Below are 21,934 nucleotides of genomic sequence, written 5' to 3' on the forward strand. Positions count from 1 at the left end.
ATAAAAATGGCCCAGCACCCACTTACCTCTCTGCTCTAATCACACCACATTCCCTCCGATCCTCCAGCACTGCTCGCCTTATCCCACCCTCTCTCAGGGATCGAGGGCGGCATTCATCTAGGCTCTTTTCTGTTCTGGCACCTAGGTGGTGGAATGAACTTTCTCTACAGGAGAGACTTTCACTGTATTTAAACGACGACTCAAGATGCATCTGTTTCTCCAGGACTTGAACTAACCCCCCCCCCACACACACACACTTTTCCCAGTTGTGTTGGACTAATGGCACTTAGTTATTAACCTAGTTACCCGGTGTAAGTATGTATCCAATGATGTAAACTTTAAAGCACTTTTTGTAAGTCGCTCTGGATTAGAGTGTCTGCCAAATGCCTAAATGTAAATGTAAAGTAATTGACCTGTATCAGTCTGTTATACAGTATAAAATACAGTATAAAATGGTAGACTGTCGCAAATTCAAACAGGTCATGCATTAGTCAAAGAAAACAACTAGGAAGAACTGAAAGGATAATGCCGAACCTTCAACGTCATGAAAGAAATGTTTATATGCCAATTGTACAAGCCTCTGAAAGCAATGTTATGATTTGGGGTTGCTTCAGTTGGTCAGGTCTAGGAAAAAAAATTATTTCCTTTGACCACTTTAATGTTAATTACAGCTGACTGGAATTTACTGAATGACCAGATTATATCATAAGGGAGTTTTCTTACTCCAATTCCCTCAATATTATAAAAGAGTTAAAGAAAGAGGACATGAACTGGTCCCCACATAGTGTGCTGTAATCAACGTTAAAGTGGTCAAAAGAAACCTTATTTTGCCATTGTACTGTATATTGGTACATTTGGCACATAATATATTGAGTTAATGTGGGCACACATGATATGCCACTAATGGTACCCACAGTTCATGTAGGTTGTTGCCAGCACATTTTGGCAGCACATAGAGTATTCACTAGATTCAGTAAATGCTGTCACATTCAGGAAGTAGGATAATGATAGCTGTCTTTCTGAGTTTGACCACATTCTGTTCAATGAAAGATAAGTCATAATTCAATAATTATGATGATGATTTTTATTAAAAAGTAGCAATAATAAGTAATCATTAGTTAATGTTCCATTAAGAGGACTGCCTCAGTAAGTGGCATTTTTAGGAAATATGTAAACTCTCTACAGATGTGTTCTATTAGGAAAGAAATTATGGCAGCTGCCTTCTAATCATCTTGCCTGTTAAGAGTTATAAGAGTCGTTTATAACTTAAATTGTTTAAAAATATGGTGCTTGTGTCTAAACTGATTAGTAAGCGAGAATCCATAACCCATCATTGTGAGTAAAATTTCCCCATATAACTGATTAACTTAGTGTAACACCTAAATTATTTCTCATTATAACTTCTTACTTATTTGTACTAGTTTTATTATATCTCAGATTTATAATGTCTATAAAGATCCTTTTTTCTTTACCATATTGCCTTATAAATATAATCCTAATGGCCATTTGGTTATCTGCATATTTACAAGATTTCTCATCTCATGGAAACATTGTCGAACGAGTGCTAGAATATGGGCCCTGCTGGGATGACAAGCCAATTGTTAGTTATGACCCCATTCTAGGACCTGGGAGCATGCCGCAGGTGGAGCAAAGAGCTGACCTGGTGGTGTCTCTGGGTTTTGGTTCAATGTCTGTTTGACCAAGATCTCAATGTCTACAGAGGTTACTCCAATGAGACATTGGGCCAGCAGATTTTGTTTCCCGGTTGGTAGAATAGGTAGAAGTGGGAGGAAATTAGTAACCACCAGGCTTGGCGGGAATTCAGTCATTTGGTTGACTTGAGGTATTAAACAATTTTTTGGTCCGTCCAGATGAGAAATGTCTCCACTTCTCCAGTGGCCAGAAGATTCTGGTCATCGATCCCATGGTTCTTCTCGGGTTCTGCTGGCAACCTTTGAGAGAGTACAGCCCCTATGCTAGAGTTCAAGGCATGTGCCTCCAATATGAACTGGAAGGCGAGAATGCCTCTTTTGCCTGAGTAGACTACTAAAAGTTTTAAAAAAAACTAGAAGAAAGAGCTAATTACAGTGGAATAAATTTGCTTTGATATACAAGTGTTTTGGATTACAAGCATGCATCCGTAGCAAATTATCCTTTTAAATCAAGGTTTGACTGTATATATATAAAAAATAAACCTTGATTTACAAGCATAATTCGCTATGAATTAAGCATAAGTGTTAACAATTCAGCTTAAGCGTAAGTGTTAACAATTCAAACATCAGAATTACCAGGTCTTGTTTTGGAAAATCGTCATGATTATGAATTTAAGGCCTGTAAGATACAAATATTTTGGTACAAATCTTTCGCCTTTTCCCCGTTCTAAACATACAATTTGCTTGTTTAATTTTGACATGGGTGAAGATTTTTTTTTTTACAGTTAGTGATGTATATTATTTAGAAATGCACTACTTCTGTTTGACTAAGCTACTAACTTTTACATCTTTCTGTTCTTGTGTCTTAACCAAGAGAAGCGTAGCTCATATTTAAAAATACGATGGACATTATTTAAATATGAGTTTTAGAATATAGAAGTGTAGTGTTTGTCTGGATGTTGCTGAATGTTGGTTTACTTCTCTATCCTCACATTTCTACCATATAGGGCTATACTAGAGGTGGGTTAACTTTCCTAGCTCAACAGAAGGCTGGACAATCCTTTCTTTCATGGAGGGCAAAAAATTTGGGCCCCTTGGCCCCTTCCTAGGGAGAATTTCTCCTTCTCTCTAGCTCTTTGAGTCTCTCTCTACAAAGCTACCTTTTTCCCCACTTTATATTTAGACTCCTTCTTCCCCACTGGCTGTTCCTTAGGTGCCAGAAACTGTGTAGAGTAAAAATTAAAAACCTTCCTAAATGGCAACCTTCGTGAGGAGTATTTATGAAAAAAAACAAGCAGAGATGGATGAAGGGATGGTGGGGTGAATGAGGAGTGCTGGTTTTCTTTGGCCTTTTCCCGTAAATTAGCTGTGTACCTTATTCAAATGAGAGCCAGGTGGATTCCCAAAAAAGAAAAAAGAGGTAGACATTCCCCCCAAACGATATTATATGTTTCTTTTTAATAAATATGTAAATTGCACTGCCCATTGGGTTATTAATCCAATATAAATACAAATCGAGTCCAAATTCAAACTCTACTGATTCATATAAAATGAAATAAAAAGACAACATGGAATAAATTAATGCAAATTTTTTGCTGTTTTGATAACCAGTCTGTTGATTTTCATTTAAAATCAAGTTAGTAATTTAAATTTGGTGTGGTTGACGGGTTGTCATTTATTTTTATATTCTTCATACAGATATGAAAATACTGAAATAACATTGTAGACCTTATTCAATTATCCCCATTTATAAATATTGATTGCTACCTGTTGTTAATTACTGTTAAACCATGATTTAAAAAGACCAGTCAGTGACCTACAGTACATTCTAAATACACACTAGCTACAATAATTGAGATTGATGATTAAAATTTAATATACACAACTGCAGTTAGAGATGCTGTTTGATGCTATCTTTATGCAGTCAAGTAACATAGCAAACAATGTATTTTTTTTATTTAGGTGTATAATAATAATAATAATAATAATAATAATAATAATAATGATAATAATAATAATAATAATAATAATAATAATAATAATAATAATAATAATAAATAAGATAACCCAACCCTAGTTTATTTTTAGCCTAATATACCACATAAAGGAACATACACAATGCATTAAGTTAAAAAATAACCCAGTGCCGGAATACTGCTATACCATCCCTGCTAGTTAAGTGTCAAAAGTAGACATGCATGTATATGCAAATGTCTGTCACGCTTGTCTTACACTGATCAGCCATTTCACTAAAACCTTCAATATTAAAACCACCTAGGTTTTAGGTTCCCCTCATGCCACTGGGAGGATTGTGTGTTTTAGTGTGCTCTAGACATTAGCAGCAGATCCTTTAGGTGCTGTAGGTTGGCGGGGCATACATGGATCAGATGGATGGATTGGATCAGGATCTGGAGAATTTGAGGCCAAATTACTGAAAACCTTGATGGTTTGCCTGCTGGACCCTGTGTGTGTGGAAAGGTGTGATGCCGTTGGTGTTCTGATACCTCTCTTTCAAAGCCAACACTGTCCTATTTGGGGAGTTTGTGCTGCATTGGCTTTTTTGTGGGCTTGGGCCAGGCGGTTGCCTTTACTCCTGTTGCCAGGTCACTGGTATATAACTGACTAGCGTTAGTACCTGTTGATGAAATCTAAAAAGTTTTTAGAAATAGTAAAAAAGGTTAAAGCTAAAAATATGCTGATCAGCTGTAATTGAATCAGTGATATTATTATTTCAGGTTAAATCCCACATACGTCTGCCTGTTTTTCTGTACAGCAGAACTCTCTGGCTAACTTATTAATACAATTCATTTTAAAACAAGTAAAATGTTGTAAGGTTGAGATCTTATGCCTTGTTTACACTAAGTTGTACTTCTTTCAGCCTATTACACTCTCTACTTAAAGTAGATTATTACATCGGGCATATAACTGTTCATAACATTACTTTTACTCACTTTTACTTTAGACATAGATTCTTCTGAGACAAGTTTTTGGTCCTGAAGATGTTTTAAAGACTACTGAATACTTTAAAAATTTGTCTTGGTAAGGCCTTGGGTGTAAACATAATCTTCTTATGTAATAATGACATACTGTATGTTTTTACTGTACATATTTACAAAAGTGGTTACCTAAACTAGGTTTAAAACCATATGTGAATCTCTTGGCTGCTGACAATTTCTTTATTTATTTAATTAAAGTAAATTAGGAATGAACTTTAAATACATACAAAACATCTAAAGTATTTATTTGGACAGAACAAATACAAATAAACATTAATTTTAAATTCAAAGCATTGGTAAGGAGACTGGGGGGGAGTTTAAGTGAGACAGTCATGTTAAAGAGCCATGAAATGATGAAAGGAATGCAGACCCCTCCATCACATGGGTGGAGTTCCCACCTTTGCATGTGTGTGAGTGTGTGTGTCCACATGCACACAAGCTTTTTCTGTTCACACACAGTGGCTTCTTTCCTCTCGGTGGCTGGAGAGACGGAATTAGTGATATGGTGAGAGTTCCTTTCCAAGGCAAATAAACAACAGCCACCCATTCCTTCACACACACACACACACACACACACACACACACACACACACACACACACACACACACACACACACACACACACACAAAATAAACTCGTACCCACTCGTGGACATAAATAGGCGAACAAACAGAAAACCTTAAGGAAACATCCTGTAATGTGCACTACTTAACAGTGTTCTGTCTCGACTGTCTCCTAGCTCGAGCCTGCTTTAAAGACTTCATGGCTGTTTATTTAAAATCCCCTAATGTGTCATCTCTTCATCTTACTGCTGATCAGTATAAACACTCAAGGTGAAAACAAAGTCCCAGCATCCATTCCCCTGCTTGGAGTTCCTCCAGATTGCAGGTTTGTGTGCACAGGTGGAAGTGTAAGAATCAAGTGATCTTCATTCTAGTTATAATTAAAGCCAACTCTGTATGCTTCTTCTCTCTTAAATCCCATAATCCTTTTCTCTTGACCTGAGAACTAAGGAAGTTTCATGAAGGCTCAAACTGTTGCCTCATCACAGGCATAAATTGCCATTTGACATTGTGGTAAAAAAAAAAAAAAGGCCTTGTGAAGAAATTTGCCTATTTGGCCTCAGCAGACATTACTGAGCCTTCAAAGAATTCCTGGGTGGCACCTGTTTTGTCAGTGAAAGAATATTTCGGTGTTTGGAATGATTACGACTACCTTGACGCCAAATCTGACTCATGGTAATTCAGTTGTTCAGGTCCCTGGGACTTCATAACTGCTTCTGGTAAGAAGATCTAACTTGTGTCTAGATCAGTTGCTCTGTGTGTCTAGATCAGTTATTTCCAACTTTGGTCCTGGAGCTCTATTGTCGAGCACATTTAATGTTTTCTCTGTTCTGTTCGATCACATTTCTATTCAGAAAAGGCTGTTAATTCGCTGCTTTTTAAGCAGCTAATTACAGGGCAGGGGGTCCTCCAGGACCAGGGTTGGGAACCAGTGATTTAGTTGACATGCTTATCCATGCCAATATCTGGAGAGTGTCTTCTCAGTCATCCAAGCCATGTACCTTACGTTTTACTGAAATAAATGCGGTGTCTTGCAATGCAGAGACAGGTACTTGGCTCACCCCAGTGGTCTTACACTGACAGAAAACAGGTGGCCACTAAATGAGCGAAGGTCGAGTTTGCCCTTGGCCTGGTATCATACTACCAACACAGCCACTTCTATCCAACCGTTCACAGCCAAAAGGGCCATGCTCCAGAAGTCAAATGTAGCATTCAAACAACGTACTCACTACAGCCTCAGGTCTAGCCTCATTACACATATTATAGGTAAATACAGCCAAAGGCATTAAAAGACAAAGACATTGCATTCTACAGACACCTCCTCAGCAAACTAGTATAACACTACTGCTATGATAATAATAGCAATGATAGCATGTCTTATCCCTAATCCACCACTGTGCCCATGTCTGGTATCAGGAATACCAGTTCCAATAAAGGTGGCATTGCATGGATAACTATATTAATTCTGATAAAATCTTTACCTCCATTTGCAAAAATGCAGCCACAAACTTGCTAAGAACCTCCAACGTGCTTCACTGTTGCCTGCAGACACTCATTATTATACTGCTCTTCAGCATTTTGGCAAACAACCTGCCACCTGCTGCAGCCAAATATTTAAAATTTTGACTCATCAGTCCAGAGAACCTGTTGCCATTTTTCTGCAGCACAGTTTCTCATGCATAGTTGAGTAGCTTAGCCTTGTTTCCATGTCGGAGGTATGGCATTTGGGCTGCAATTGTTCCATGAAGACCATTTCTGGGCAGACTTCTCCAGACAGTAGATGAGTGTACCTGGTTCCCAGTGGTTTCTGCCAGTTCTTTGCTGATGGAACTGCTGGACATCTTCCAATGTTAAAGGAAAGGAAGCATGATGTGTCTTTTACATCTGGTGCTTTAAGTTTCCTTGGCCAACCACTGTGTCTACGGTCCTCAATATTCCCTGTTACTTTGTGCGTCTTCAAAATAACTTGAGCATCACATCTTGAAACCCCAGTCTGCTTTTAAATTGTTGCCTGGGAGAGACCTTGCTGACACAGTATAACTACAGTGTGTCTCGTTGCTGTGCTCAGTCTTACCATGGAAATGTTTTTTACAACATCCTTATTAGCAGAGTTTGGCTGTTCCTCTCCAAGTTTTAAGCCTACAGTATGTCTGTCTGCAGCTAAAATGTACTGATGCTCTCTTCCATCGTTGTCTACATCAGCAACTACTTATTCACCTTTTCATGTAACTTTATTGAGACTTTCTCACTATTTAGTAGGTAATTTGAACTGTTTGTTTTTCATAACTTGGTTTTCCTAATCATGGTTCTTTCAGGAGCAAGCACTATAAAACATCATTTAATTTATAATTTATTTTCATGTTAGGGCTAAAGATCACAAAGTATTACTTCTGTATTAAAGATGTTTAAGTGTCAGGAAATCTTATCATTTTATTTAAAACAGTGGTATAAAACATTTATTAGTGCATCAGGTTACTGCCTTCAAAAGATTCATTAATTACTGTCATTCTAATTAGACTTTTGTTTTTAAAAACTTAATTGTTATAAACAGCCTTATTACTCTGGAATTAACTAGCTAATTTGGTAGCGATAGATGATGTGATCTCAAGTAATTTTACTGACCACTGTTCACTAATTACCAACAAATTACAAAATTATTTAGTATTAAGTTAGAAAACAAGTAAGGTAAAAAGCTTCTAGTTCCATTCAAGTTTATCTTATACTTTGTTTTTAATATCGTCATGTTAATTATTTAAGTTCATTAAAGGCATTATATGATTTATTGAGACAAATTTTCTATTTATCATGGTTTATGCCTTCCAGGTGAACATGACTGAAACAATTAAGAGTTTTGCTGTGTTCTAAACAGCAAAAAATGACTTACATTCTGGGTTATTAGATTTCTAATGGGGAAAAAATAAAACAAAATTCTTAGCTGTAATTGCTAGCTCAGCTAGTAGTGATTTTATGCAAAAGTTGGGTTAACATAAGGTTGTTATATAATAACCCAAAAAAGTGACAACTTTGTCACTGAGTTATGTAAATAACCCATCATTTGTTAGAGTGGAAAGTGTACACATTTCGGTGCAAATCCTGACTAATAAGGTCATGAAACTGAAACAAGAGTCAGCCATTTGTATTCTGTTCCATGCACTCTGAAATGAGCTACAGATTATGTTAATGGCTTAAAATCTCACATTTCTTGTTAAAATTAAACCTAATAAGAATATGAAACATTATAATTGCTCTAATTATTTGGGACACAGCTTATGCCACGTCCTTACACACTCTCTATAGCAGAGGAGCAGAGGATTGAGGGATAAAGTGGAAGGACTGCTACATCCTTACACAGTTTCCTCAAAACATCCGCTCTGTGAATTAAGAAGAATTTTGTTTATGGAGCAATTTTCTCTCTCTCTCTCTCTCTCTCTCTCTCTCTCTCTCTCTCATGCTCTTGCGCGCTCTTTCCTTAACACACAGTTCTTTGTACAGTCCACACTGTATGTACTAAAAGAGTGATTGAGGTGAGGCTGAATTCAGTAAGAGCTCATGAGCAAGCAACTGTGTCTGTGTGTGCGTGACTGTGAGTGTTGGATGTTGGCAATGTATGGGTCTGGTTTAATTAAAAACCCAGTCAGCCCTGTATTGGTTCTGTCACACCTAGAATTAGTCTTCTTTAACTTTAAATACTGTAGTGGTTGTCAGTAAGGTGCATTTTAGGGATAATTGGCTCAACATGGGCGGCCCCAAGGAATAGGCTTATACAGGGTTAAAAGCACTGGAATCCACTGACCATAACACCACCCAAGTCAATGATCTCACTTGCAATAGACTATATATTAGAAGGAAGCATCAATGCAGAGTAAGAGTCAGTATTTTTCTTTATTTTATATGAATAAAGTCTGCTATTTTTCTTTTGCTAGCAGTTAAACACATAATCATTTGAATATTTAATGACCAGTGCAAACACTTTTGTGGTATTACAAACAGGTATAGTAGTAGATGGTAATTGTCAGCCAATTTGTAAAAGAAAAAAAGAAAAAAGACAGTAATAAAATAAAAAAGCCATACATAATACTATTTAATTCTGTCACATTATGACAAAAACAATGTTATATACTGTAAATGTGCTGTTTTACATAAACAATGTAAAGCACATATAAGGTGTGTAGAAAAGATGAGATTTGTGGACAAGTGAAAAACATGTTTTTAATAAATTTATGTTCAGACACAACACAACAAACATCTGGTTTGATGATTTAGAAAAGAAAAATCCCAAAAACACTGACAAAAGATTGTTGAAATTCTTTTATACATACACCATCCACTTTATTAAAACATCTGCACACCTTCACATTCACACCATTTTATAACCAGCCAATCAATTGGCAGCTACGTATATAACAACACATAAAACATCAGAATGGGAAATGAAATGTGTGATTTCTGTGACTTTAACTGTCGCATGGTTGCTAATGTCAGACAGGCTGGTTTGTGTATTTCAAAAACTAAAGCTTTCTGGAGACTTTCACAAACAATGGTCATTAGAGTTTACACGAAATGGGACAAAAAAGCTTCATTCATGAGGGAGGTTGAAGATGAATGGCCAGACTGGTTCAAGCTGAAGGGAGGGCTACAGTGACCATAACCACTTTTTACAAACATTTTGAGGAGGAAGAAACAGTAACACAATTGAAGATTAAAGAAATGTCTATTTCAACCCAGTTTCTGTGAGTCCTTTGCCCACTGAGGAACTTGAAATGTTTTTCTGCTGTTTTAGCCCAACTGCCTCAAGATTTGGCATGTTCTGTGTTCTGAGATGTTTTTTTTTCACTCACATTCTATCTCCATTCTGATGTTTGATGTAAACAGTAACTGATGCTTTTGGTTTATGCTCTCTCTGTTAAAATTACACTAATCAGCCATAACATCAACACTATCGCCAGGTGAACTAAACACTGGGATTACTATACACCAGCAATTATCAGCACCCAAGGCTCACTCATGCTTGTGGGGATCAAAGGCCATCCTGGTTTGATCCTACAAAAATAAGTGAATGCAGCACAAATCACCAAAAAAGCCAATGCTGGCCATGATAGAAAGACGCCAGAGTACCCAGTGCAGTACACTTCAGTGACACACTTGGCCCAGCAGATAAAGAGCCCAAGGCCACTAATCCAGCCCCCAAACTCCCCAGATTCCAATCTGATGGAGTATGCATGGGATGTGCTGGACAAACAAGTCCGATTCACAGAGGTCCCATCCTGCAACCGACAGCACTTTAAGGATTTACTGCTACATCTTGGTGCCAGATGCCACAGCACACCCCAAGAAGCTTTTAATGTTATGAATACCTAGTAAAAATGGAATAGCTATTCATAATTGTTTGCAATATGTTAATTATCTGCTACCATGATTTATACCATTATACATCTACCTCACCCAGAATTTATTTCACAAAATTATGCATAAGTGAAATACGGGATATTTTAAATCTTGCAAAATAGATTCATGAATTAAATACAAAACATATTATGAGGCAGCTTGGTGGTCAGCACTCTTGCCTTGCACCTTAAGGGTCGGGGATTGATTCCCACCTCAGGTCTGTGTGTGAGTAGTTTGCATGTTCTCCCTGTGCTTGGTAGGATTCCATTAGACTAATTGGTGTTTCAAAATTGCCCATATAGTCCCATATAGGGCCTTTGGGGGAAAATGTTAAAATGCTATGATTATAATATTTAAACAGAGCTTCCATGCTGTGGTAAGAAGGAGGAAACCCTCAGCCTCATTTTGACACCAGGATTTAACAGCTATCCATAAAAATAACTTTACCAGCAATGCAGATTTACAGCAAAAAAAAAAAGTTTTTGGAGTAACCAGCCTGGATAGTGTTTATTAAAGTGCTTTAAAAACAACATTTATGATGAAAGCATTCTGAATTCTGCTGAAGGATCAAGGACATTAGAGTATTTATGAATTGAAATAAAAAAATGTACAAATTTTACTTACTGCATTCTATTGGCCCAAGCGCAAAACAAGCCTGGGTGACTTGATATAGCGTGTCACAAATAGCTGAAGAGCATTCATTTTACTATTTATTATCAGCTTTATTTTACTATTTTCTAAAGACAGACTCTGACTGAAATACTAACTAGCTAGCGCTAACAAACAGGTTCATTTCATTTGTATGATAACCATGTGATCTTTACAACATGACCTTCGTGTAAGCGGTGTAGGCAACGCTTATAGATTCAAAAGCTTGTAAGGCTGGCATGCTCTACACAACAGCGTGTTTCAATATGCTTCTTAAATGCTGTTAAATGCCTTTTTGTCATTTGAAACTTTAGAACCCCACCACGCTGAGTAAACACTGTCAACAAACATTAGACACCCTCACTCCTGCCCCCCTACCTCCCACTTCCACAGCCTCTGTCTCGTTGCCTCTCTCTGTCTCCATCTCTCTTGCGCTCCGCCCAGGCCGTAAGCAAACACACTAGGAACAAAGGAAGAATGAATAATCAGAGAGAAATGTCAATGTTTCATCATGCCTGCCCCACAGTTAATCATTAACGGCAGGGAGAAAAGAAAGAGAGGGTCAACCTGCTGCACAAAGAGTAAAACCTGCCTGTCTATCTATCATCACATAAATTACCTGCTGTCAAATAAGCAAATGAACCAATCTGAAAAGTTAAATTACTTAATTGATTACTTTACATTTGACACTGCCCAACCCGGGGAGTTCTTCGTATAGAGGTGGAATTTTATAAAACGTTTGTTATAATGACAAGCAAAATTCAAGATTCAAAGAACTTTTTTAATCCTGGAGGGAATTTGCTTAACAATTAAGCAATTTCCTAAAATAAGCAAGCAAATTTTAGGTCAAGTCATGAAGTCTGTGAGCTTACATATATTTAAATACCGCTCACATACTTACAGCATACTTGTATAGGACATATGAAGCTAAATTCAAAATGTTTATTATGTTGCAATTGACTCAATTGCAACATAATGCATGTATATTACCAATAAAAAAAAAATAGTCAATTAGGATAATTTCCATTTCGGATTAAACTCAGGATTCAGTGAAAAGAGTTTTGACACATTTTTAGGTCAATGGAAAAAAATACCTTGCATGTTGATATCAGTGCTTATTTAAAGGCTAAAGGCTTTCCTCAGGGCGGCACAGTGGCACAGCTGGCAGCTTTGTCTCACAGCTCCAAGGTCCTCAGTTCAATTCTTAGCCTAGGTTGCTGTCTGAGTAGAGTTCTTATACAGTATGTTCTGTACACATGGGTTTTGACCAGGGTGTCCAGTTTCCTTTTTCTGTCTCAAAAACATGCCAAGTAGTGGACTGCCATTGAATCCAGCGCGTACTGGCTTCAATACCCAGTTTCCAAAGATAGGCTTCAAATCTCAGGAACACAGTACGTAAGGCAGAAATACACACTTGATGGGACACCAGGCTATCTAAGGGCATTAGACCCACACACACACACACACACACACACACGCACACGCACACACACGCACACACACACACTACCAAACACACACACGCACACACAGTAAGCGAGCAAGACACAGGTGGAGAGTATTGTAGTCATATTTACTCTCGTCACTGGCAGATGGTTCTCTTCATTTAGACCAGGCATGTTCAGTTTTTTATTCCAGAGGAAATGAAAAAATAAAATGGTGATAAAATCAGCACTGCTTACAAAATACTATGCTGCATGCTCTGTGTGTGTTTATGTCCTCATGCCATAACAAATCTTAGTTGCAAAAAATAACAGCTTAATAAATGGATTACATTTATCCTGTAGGAGTGTTAAAATATATTGGTGTTGGTTTTATACCTTGATTATGAAATCTGAAGTAGTTATATTGCAGCGGTATAGGTAGGTTCTGTCTTTACAATAAAAATAGCCCCCCTGGTAGGAATACTGTAGACTACATCATGATTGTCAACAACTATCATGATTGGTTCAATTGTTGCTTCAAATTAATCATGGCATAGCAAGCACTACAGGAAGTTCTGCTCGTCAAGCTCCTCTTAGGCAAATCTCAAGGCATCGTGAAATATAGCTACTAGTGTGATTACGTTTTATTGGTAACAAAGCAGTTTCTCTTGGATCTACAATAAAAATTTCTCAAATTTACCTTCTACCAAATAAATCATTTTACCAAATAAATAAATTGCTGTTTCTTGTTGTTGTTGTTTTTATTGCAGTGTGATTTTGTTCACTACTTGTTTCAGCATGTCACATTTTCCATATTTTAATGTCAATCGACTAACCTACAGTACATGTGTATATTGTTTGGCCCTAGGCCATTTCTTCTGCGCTTGGATAATTTTATAATTACACTTATAGGAGGGGGCAGCCTGAAAAGTTAGTTCTAAACTTTTTAGTATTTAGAGAACGGATAATGAGAGAGTGTGGATCTAGAATGCTGCCTGCTGTTAGAGACAAAATAAACCTTAATTGAGGTTTGTGACTAATGACATTGTCTTGGCTTTTTTTTTTTTTTTTTTTTTAAATGACATTGTCACGTCTCTTTGGCTCCCTCCAGGAGGTTTTTCCTGAGGTCAGCACAGTCTGAAAAAGAATGCCGGTGATTTTATTTCTTTCTAGTGGTGTTTGTGTGGTCTACTTCGCCCTGATAACACACATTCAGTCTTTTTTCACTGATAACACACATTCAGTCTCTTAACTGATAAGACGCACTAACATACCATCCACATTAATGATTGGTCAGACCTGAGAGTGCAGGTAGGGATCTGACTAATGCCTGACTTACTCTGAGCTCCACCCAGCTTAAATTTAAAAGACACATAGAGTATGTATGCAAAGTTCCAGTTACAAAATCCAAGTTTAATGAAGAAAAAAAAATGTAAAACAAAATTGTTATTTTCCTTACCAAAGCAGATATAATTGCCACTGTATTTATTAGCCTTGAACTACAAAATTAGTTTTTTGGGTTAGTTGCTCAACATGTTGTAGAAATGCCCCACACCCTGGAAACTAACCTACCTAAACACTGAGGTGACTGTGGTTTCACCTTGCCCAGCTTGCAACCTGTAAAGACCTAAATGTAGATTGGTTAGCTGCATTCATTACTCTGGGATTTGTACTTTATTTTCTCCCAGGACACAAAAGCACAAAAACAAATTCTACCCAAACATTTCTAGACATTCTTGTAGACGTCTCTGACTGATGGATGCTTACAGGGGAGTCTAATATAATAATGTTGTTTACTTGATAATGAATGTCTATGTCAACCTTGTTTGTTTTATGGTTCTAGTGTTCGTGTTTTATGACCACGCTTTTCTGTCACTGGTTTGTTACTTGATTTTTGTTCACCCGTTTCATGTTAGGCCTTGATTAGATTGTCTGTGTATGTATATTCTGCTGTTTCTTTGTGTAATTACAAAATCTTATCATGCATTGTAGCATTGCGTTCCAAGTTCTGTGTCCCATTGTACTTGGTTTTGACCCCTAACTTAACAAATTTTGTTAATCTCTGCACTATTACTACACCCTGTACCCTGTGTCCACTACTAAAGCATCAATACAATGCATGTACAAATCGTGTACTCTTTATAAAAACCAGGGGATAAGACACTAAGTGTTTTCACTTTTTAAACTTAATTTTAAATTAATCCTTCACGTTCAGTAACTCCTTTATCCTTGTCAAGGTTGTGAAATATCTGGAGCATCTTCTGGAAACACTGGGTGCAAGGTGGGCATACACTCCAGTTGGAACAAGAGCCCATTGCAGGGAACCAGGTGACACACATACATCCACACATCCATTCAGTCCTAGGGGCAATTTAGGGTAGCTCTCCACCACCTGCCATAACTTTCTGGGAGGTGGAAGGAAATTGGAGAAACCGAGGGAATAAATAGAAATTCAACACAGACAGTGAAGTAAGTTTAGGCTTCAAAATGTGTGAGCTGGCAAGACTACCTGCTGCAGCACTGTGTCATGACTTTAAAGAAAACAGTTTTGTTTAAAACAAGAAATGTGCTACCATAATGATGTGTTCATGGTCACATTAATAAAATAATAATTATTATTTGATGCAAGATCAAGACAGTGAGGAAGACCTGCGAACAATGAGAAGGGTTACCATATTGACCTCAATCATGGACATGAACGGAGCAGACCTCTGCTTAGATATGGATTGGATTCGAACTGTGGGCCACTAACTATAGACCAAATGTAATATAACCAATGCAAATTCTAGAATGCAAATGCAAAAATGTGGTGCTTTACAGTATTACAGTCAAGCAAAGTTTAAAACTTTAATGAGGATTTTATGCAATATCTTATGATATGTGGAAATAAAGTGGTAAAAATCATAATATAGTGCTTTCTTTTACAGGAATACATCACAAGTAATTTAGACATATATAACCCACTTTTCTATGTACAGTAGAAATCATACAAAATTCGTACAGTGTAAACCTGAAACAATTTTCAGTACTTGGCTTTAGAGTCCACACTAAAGTTTTACAATGCTTAAAGTGATTTCAGTTCTATAGAACAGTTCTAGAGTGTGATAATAGAAATCACATTTACAACTTTCTAAACCTCAGCAAAGGTCATGAATCGGATTGCTGGGGATTTAAAAAAATGCCATTAATGTAGGTTCCCATTAATAAAGGTAGTGATGTGGTAAAGGACACATTGAGATTCAGATATATCGAAGAAGTTACAGTTTGGGAAAAAAATATACAACTAGTGTGCATTCCTGTTTCGGGATATGGTTACACTGTAAAGTGCATATTTGTGGTTTTATGTGCAACAATGTGTCACTAGCTAAATACTACACTACAAAAAGTGTACTGTTTTGATGCACTATTTAGTAAAGAAGCACAGGGCACAGTCTAGCACTAAAGTATTTAAAAATGAGTGGAACTAGTAGAAGGTTTGAATAATTGGTCTGTGGCAATGCAGCTGGTCATTGAAGCTTTTTTTTCTGCCAAAGACCTACATACTGTAGCCTATAGCTTTAAGGCTGCGTTAGCAAAAATAAAACATTGGACATCTACAGTACCAGTTACCTACCCACCTGGCAATGAGACAGGATGTACACACAATTATCACACATGTACGGAAAACTGTGGGAATATTTCTGGAAAAAGTTCTGAATCAAGGCTGGAATCATATGACTCAACAACACGGCTAACAGAAAATTCAACAGATTATGTAAGCACAAGTTATTTAGGAAATGCTCGCTAAGTGTCAAGTGTCAATTCAAGCCAATTCCGAAGAATGCTTTGAATGATCTTAGGCGAGAAAAGGCACAATCTTTGAGAAAGAACATTGCACACTCGTTTATTTCAGCAATACTAAATGGTATTCTTCATCTTAGGGCTTTCAAAACTTTAAATATTTTAAATGTTCCTAGGGTGAGAACAATGGAAACAGTGTTCGTAATAAATCGTGACATAGTAATGATGTAACATTCTGCTATTGCACTATTCACACTGTGTTATTACTTATCACAATATTGAACAAAATGGCAGTTGGTGACACACAACCATTCCCCATAAGGCAGCCCCCCCCCCCCCCCCCCCCCCGCCCCCGCCCCCCAGTGTGAATTAAGCCTTACCTTCATGCAGATGTGTGTGTGTGTGTGTGTGTGTGTGTGTGTGTGTGTGTGTGTGTGTATGTGTGTGTGTGTGCGCAAGGTCTGGAAACAGCAGGAAGTACTAGTTAATTAATAACTGCTACAAGTGTTACAGGGCCAAGGACATGAGCTGATAAGCCGAGAGAGCGAGAAGAGAGTCTCGGTTAACCGTCAGTTCATTTGCTGTCAAAATGACCCATTTTACATTATAACAAAAAGTGGAGTCATGCTAACATTTTTTTTAAATACTATTTTAACTTTATAAGACGGTCTCAGTTTCTCTTATGAACATATGTAATCATTTTTCAATTTTATGCTTCTATTGCAGATGTGATGTCAGAGTTATTTTTAACTTTGCCCTAAATGCTTTTCTGTTCACTGAAGAGCACACTACAGTACACTAATGCTGACTACATTAGTGAGGGATGCATCCAGGGTAAAAAAATAAATAAAAATGTTCAGAAGACTTACAGAAAAAACTATTTATTATACAAAGAATTATACTTGTTCATGAAAAAAAATGCTCTAGATTCAATCCATTTCTTTAGTTTATTCTCTGACGTACAGAGGAGCCCTGGACATGGGTAGGCATAATCTGCATTAAGAAGTAAAATAAAAATAGCCAATTAAGGTTATCAGTAAGCAGTGTGGATTAAACAGTAGTCAATTGGGTTGAATGTGTAGTAAATACTATAAACTTCCAAATTTCAAATAAATTTGAATTGTGTTCAAGTTTGGATCAATAATGCATACTCCTTTTCCCGTAGATCACCTGAGTTCGATCAGATGGGTAATGAATAAACTGCCCCATCTGCCCCTTTTATCTCTTCACCTTGGTGAACAAACTGTTTATAAAACCCACTCAGCCACCCACCTCCACCAACACACACACACACACACACACACACACACACACACACACACACACACACACACACACACACACACACACACACACACACACACAGTTTTAGAATTTAGATTTTTGTAGAGGTTGGACAAGAGTTTAACAAAACTGTTTATGGAAACCTTTAATGCACTGCAATTATGGAGGAGGTTTTTTTAGCAGTAACAAATTACATATGAATTGATATTTGGAAGGAATAGCTCTATCTATCTATCTATCTATCTATCTATCTATCTATCTATCTATCTATCTATCTATCTATCTATCTATCCATCTATCTATATCTGTCTGTCTGTCTGTCTGTATATCTATATGTTTGTCTATCACTCTGTCTATGTTTGTCTATCTGTCTATTCATGATAGTCTCAGCGTTAATGGTTGGCGATGTCTCACACCCTCATTTTATTTGGCTTGTTTCCACACTTTATGACACTGGGTGCTGCACACAATCACTTCCGCCTCTGAAAGCTTCTAAATGAAAATAAAACTGACAGCATTTAACCGTTTAAAACCCAAACTGTCTTTAATTTTCTTTTTCCCCTTTTAATTTCAGGCCTAAAAAACAAAGGAGACAGTTATCAATGCTGTGATATTCCATCAGAGTTAACCATAAACTGACTATTAATTTTTTGCAGTTGTTATAAGGTAGCATTGTTGGTGGAAGCATGGTGGTATATTGTGCAGGTGGCATGCTTGTGTGCCCTGTAATGTACTGGCACCCCAACCACACCTCAAGTACCTTGGATTGGTTCCAAATCTCCCATGGCCCTGTTCAGTATAAGCAGTATAGAGAGTGTGAGAGAGAAAGAGAAATAGAGTAAGTAAGATCTAGTGCCAAAAAATTTCTTAAAGTAAAAGTAATTGAGTAAATGCTGCATCTTATAAAGTTTCTTGAATTGCCTGTCAAGGAGCAATATCCTGGCCATCAAGGATATTTCCATTTTTCGCAAATTAATAATGACATCATGAAACCACTTTTCAAATACTTAGCACAGAATTTTTTATGACCAGTCCAATAATGCAACATAGAATAAAATATTTTTATAAGGGTTTGAATGCTTTTTGCATTCAGTCTCTCCTTATCTTAACTGTCCGGTAGTTAGTAATTGTTGGTAATATATATTTTAAAAGAGTTTGTGGGACATTGATTTTAAAACTTCATTTGCAATAAAACGTGCTGGAGAAGCCATGCTCACATGCCACAAACTTAGTGGTTGCCACATTGCAAACCAAGTTAAGCTTGGTTCAATTAGGTCACCTCAATCGACCCAATAACCCTAAAGTGAGATATAATGCATACCTCATTTAAAAGCAACATCAAATGCATATCAAAAAGAAGAAAACACTGACAGAAATGGCCAGTAAGTAAAAATATGCGAATGTTTGGCAGGGACATTTAAACAACTATATTATGCTAGTTTATATAATAGTCTATAATCAATGTAAAAGCCTTTTTGCATTTATCTCCAAAAATATCTTTGTGCATGTGTCATACTATCCTTTTTATTGACTAAGACAAGAGTAAGGATACATAATTTGCATGTGTGTTCATAACCGACTTCCCAAAACACTCATATTGTATATCGTGAGCAATCACCTGTGCAGCAGGTTAACACACACAGGGAGGAGACACAATGTCAGCAAATAAAGTTGTAGTGTTTACAGCCCTCTCTCTCCCGTCTGGGAATCGTGTATATTTTGTCGGGATGTGATATAGATCTGAGGAAACCTTTGTTTGCTTAACCAGATCAATTAACTGTTAACTGTCAATTTAGGAAAATTATCATGGCATTTCTTAAAGTCCAAATATGTGGTGCAAAGTTGTAATTAAAAGTTCTAGATACATTATAATGTTATGTCAGATTCTCTGATTAAAAGCTGGATGAGGATTAAAGGTCAAACTGACCCAATCAAGGTGCTGGGATTTTAACTTACAATCTTCAAGTCAAACCCAGAGCTTTTAATTATGCACAAAAACAAAACACAGTTATAGAGTTATAGAGTAAAAAGTCCCTTTATTTGTCTATATATTGCCCTACTATACTAATATGCTTATTCCAGTCTTTCACTAACGCTTGGGCTAATGCAACAAGGTATAAAGTACGCTGGAGCCATGATCAGACTGTCTGACATCTGCAATGCTGGCCTCCCAGGAACTTCCTTAATGACCGAAACATGTGGGACTGGCTTGGAGCAATGTCAGGACTGTACAAAAGTTGTGGCAATATCTCCCAGCTAAATTTCTGTAATACGCAAGTGGTGTTTGTGAATTATCATATATACAGTTTCCACTGACAGATGCAAACTAGCAATAAGGTAACGATTTTCGATTTTGATTTGCAAGGATCAGGCATTCCAATCGCTCAGTGTCCATTGGAACAACCGCAATTAGGTGAGTCACCTCAGCCAAGAACGTCATTCATGGATGTACAGTCTTCTTTAAAAAGTTTGCAGCATTTAAATGTTTTACTGCAGCTCAGAGTCTCATCAGCATACTGTGCTTGAAGTCTTTAAGTGTTAATGTATTTTATGCCTTCATTAATAAGAAATTTCATCACGAATCCAAATTTGACAAATTACAGAAATCTAAATATTTGGCAAAGCATATAGTGAGCTAGGTAAAAAAATCTCTCAAAATACACATACCATGAGTTAATAGATGTATTACAATCCTGCATTCACACTAGGAACAATCTGCTTGTGTTGCTTCTAGTTTTTGTTTATGAACTACTAGCAGCCCATTTACAGTTTTTCTCAGTTTCAGTTGATTTGCTCATTTCCCATTGCGGACTTGCACTTCTCAAAACCTCATTTGCAAATCTCTGCATATTATTTTGTAACAACAGAATGTCAAATATCTTTCTTTTTGAAAAACGGCAAATGCATTTGAACATTATTCAAATGGCTTACTTGCATAATTAGTGATTTGTACTAAAATCAGGTGTTCTGGTTGTTAAGTCAAATTAGCTTGCACTATATATACTACATTGAGTTAATTCTGCTCTTAGCAAAATATAGGTGTTTTTTCGTTGTGTAAGCCATCTCAAGCAAAATGTTTAATTAATTACTCAAAACATATACAACCTAAACATTTCAGAATAAATGTACAATACATACATTATTATAATGTATATAATTGTCGTATCATTTTGAACAACAAACCAATTGATTAATTATTGTTGGGTAAGTCCTCAAAAGGATTTTTAAGGGCAGCAAACTCAAGACTAAGAATAAGAGTGTAGGATCAACTAATGATACCTGCTCTATATTTATGTGTAATAATTAATTATAGATGCTTGTCATTGTATAAATCACATAAACCTTTCTGAGCTGAGTTTGGAGGGACCTTCTAATGCTAATAGAAATGCAATTTCTGTACAGTGCCAACTTATTGTCAGTAAAACACGAAAAAGATGTGTGGTACGAGAGGAAGACAACCAGACAGAGGCCTAAGAGATGTTCCTGATAAAATATGAGCCACATTAATGTGAACCAATTCGTGCTTGTCATGATTTCACTATAGACAAAGCAGGCCAAAAAAGCGGCCAAAGGTAGGATGGTCCACTGTTCACTACACAGTTTAAACATTTAAAAGAGAATTTTGTTGTCTCACATATAGTTTGGTGAACTTTGTTTTTGCTGCATCTCATTCATAAATCTTGCAAATTTGTTTCCGATGCCATTCCTTGTTACAAATTTTAAATAAATATGCAGAAAGATTGTCCTCTTCTACTGCAAATTAGTGTTTGTAGCTCATAGTGAATTCTGTTTGTCGCAGTTGTTGGTGTGTGCTAGAAAATGTTTACGAAGCTGCTATTGACAGAAACAATGTGCACAGATGGATGAAGAAGATTAAAGAAAGGGAACCAGCATTTAAGACAATGAACACAGTGAGAGACCATCAACTACGATAAAATAGATTTTAATAAAGGATTTGAGAGTTGGGTTCAACCGTTGTGCAAGTCCATCACTTTTTGATGAAGACTATGTTAAGTAGAACCTTTTTACACAAGTTACTCTACCAACATGTGCAGTTTGAAAAAACTATATCAGCTAACAAAAAAAGTTATGGCCACTTTTGCATGACACTTGGTATACCTCTCATATAATAACCATAAGGGAAGAAGTTTTTTTTTTTTAAGTTGATGTCTAACCACAAGAAGCAGATACCTGTATTATG

This window comes from Clarias gariepinus, chromosome 7 (assembly GCF_024256425.1).
Source record: "Clarias gariepinus isolate MV-2021 ecotype Netherlands chromosome 7, CGAR_prim_01v2, whole genome shotgun sequence".
In the NCBI taxonomy this organism is placed as follows: Eukaryota; Metazoa; Chordata; class Actinopteri; order Siluriformes; family Clariidae; genus Clarias; species Clarias gariepinus.